This window comes from Cupressus sempervirens, chromosome 9, assembly GCF_028749045.1.
Source record: "Cupressus sempervirens isolate cs-2001-9-10 chromosome 9, ASM2874904v1, whole genome shotgun sequence".
In the NCBI taxonomy this organism is placed as follows: domain Eukaryota; kingdom Viridiplantae; phylum Streptophyta; class Pinopsida; order Cupressales; family Cupressaceae; genus Cupressus; species Cupressus sempervirens.
The window spans coordinates 99,968,574-99,970,198 of record NC_143126.1 but is presented as its reverse complement, the minus strand read 5'-3'; positions in this window follow the sequence as shown (position 1 = coordinate 99,970,198).

Below are 1,625 nucleotides of genomic sequence, written 5' to 3'. Positions count from 1 at the left end.
ATTTAAATTTAGTAAGATTTTGATGGGTTATTAACATGCCAAAAATAGATGAAATTTTTAAAGTTAATAAATTTGATATACACATATTCAGCTTTAATTCTAGTTAAATTGTTTTTCCTTTAAGTGATTCTTTTATATCGATTAATTTGTAAACTGATAATTGTCTAAGAGTTTTATACTTGATTTTTATTATATACTTTCAATGAATCTAAACTCGAATACATCTACATTATCATTTAAATAACTGTTTCTTATTGTTGAATGTTAATGTCAGAACATATGTTTATCGATATCAATCTTATAACAAAAGTTTCAAATCTTAATAGTGTAATCATCCTCATGTTTATAATCTTAGGATGTAATGTAAAGAACTTGTAATAAAACTTTTATCAATCATTTCAAACTTGGAGCATTCAAATTATTTATAAAAAAAAAAAATTGTGTGTGTTTTTGCCTCATAGTTCGGGCATGACATTTTGGTATCAGAGCCTAGTTTCAACGCTAGGAACCTTAAACCATTGTGCTTCCTAAATTTAACTCAAGCTTTTAATTATGTAGATGCCACCTGTTACTCATAGCCGACGAGGCAGAGGTCGTAGGGCTAGGGGTGGTAGAGCGGGACAAGAGGATGGAACACCTCCACCTCCACCACCACCGAAACTAAACTAGGACATTATAGATGCACTTCAGACTTTGATCGATGTAGTTCAGCAGAGAGTAGTACCTATAGTTCAACCAGTTCAGCAGATTCCAGTAGTGGAAGTAGAGGGACCTAGAGGAGGGGGGCCCAGAGTCAGAGAGAGGACTAGGAGTCCCCCACCGAGGTAGTTAGAGGGTTAGGGTGAACACGAGGAAGAGTCCATACACCAGAGAGGACCCCCATTTGACAGACCTCCTAGACATGTAGGAGATGACATCAGGGAATTGATTCAACTCGAACCACCATTGTTTACCGGTACCACTGAGGGTTCAGTAGCAGAGGCATGGTTGCAGAGCCTACAGCGGTGCTTTGGGTTACGACCTTATGGGAGTAATCTAAAAGCATGCCTAGTAGTTCATCAATTGAGAGGGGATGCCTCCAACTGGTGGCATTAGGAAGAGATCATAGGTGGAGTGAGGATGGACACCCTCACATGGGAATCTTTCCTAGAAAGATTCCAGGAGAGGTACTTGTCAGAGCATTTTCAGAAAAAACAAATAGAGGAGTTCCATTCTCTTTATCAGAGAGGCCTTATAGTGGCTCAGTACGAGAGTAAGTTTCTCAAGCTCCTTCCTCATGTGGAATACATGAAGGACAAGAAACTACGGGTGCATTGCTTTATCATGGATCTGAATTTCTCTCTTCAGGGCCTAGTTAGGATGGACTTCCTTACCACCTTTAGACAGGCAGTGGAGATAGCACTAGTTGCCGAGGATACTCGAGGTAGGCAGGAGTCACGAGATCGGTCTCAAAACTAAAACTTCTCCTAGCAGAAACCCCCTTGGAAAGGGAATCAAAACTATACAGCAGGGTCCTCTAGGGGCCAGTAGTCTCAACAGCCAAAACCCCAGCAGTAGCAGCAGAAACCTTCTCAAGGTTATCAGGGCTCCAAGCCCAAGCAGTGGTAGTCACAGGGTCCTAGGCA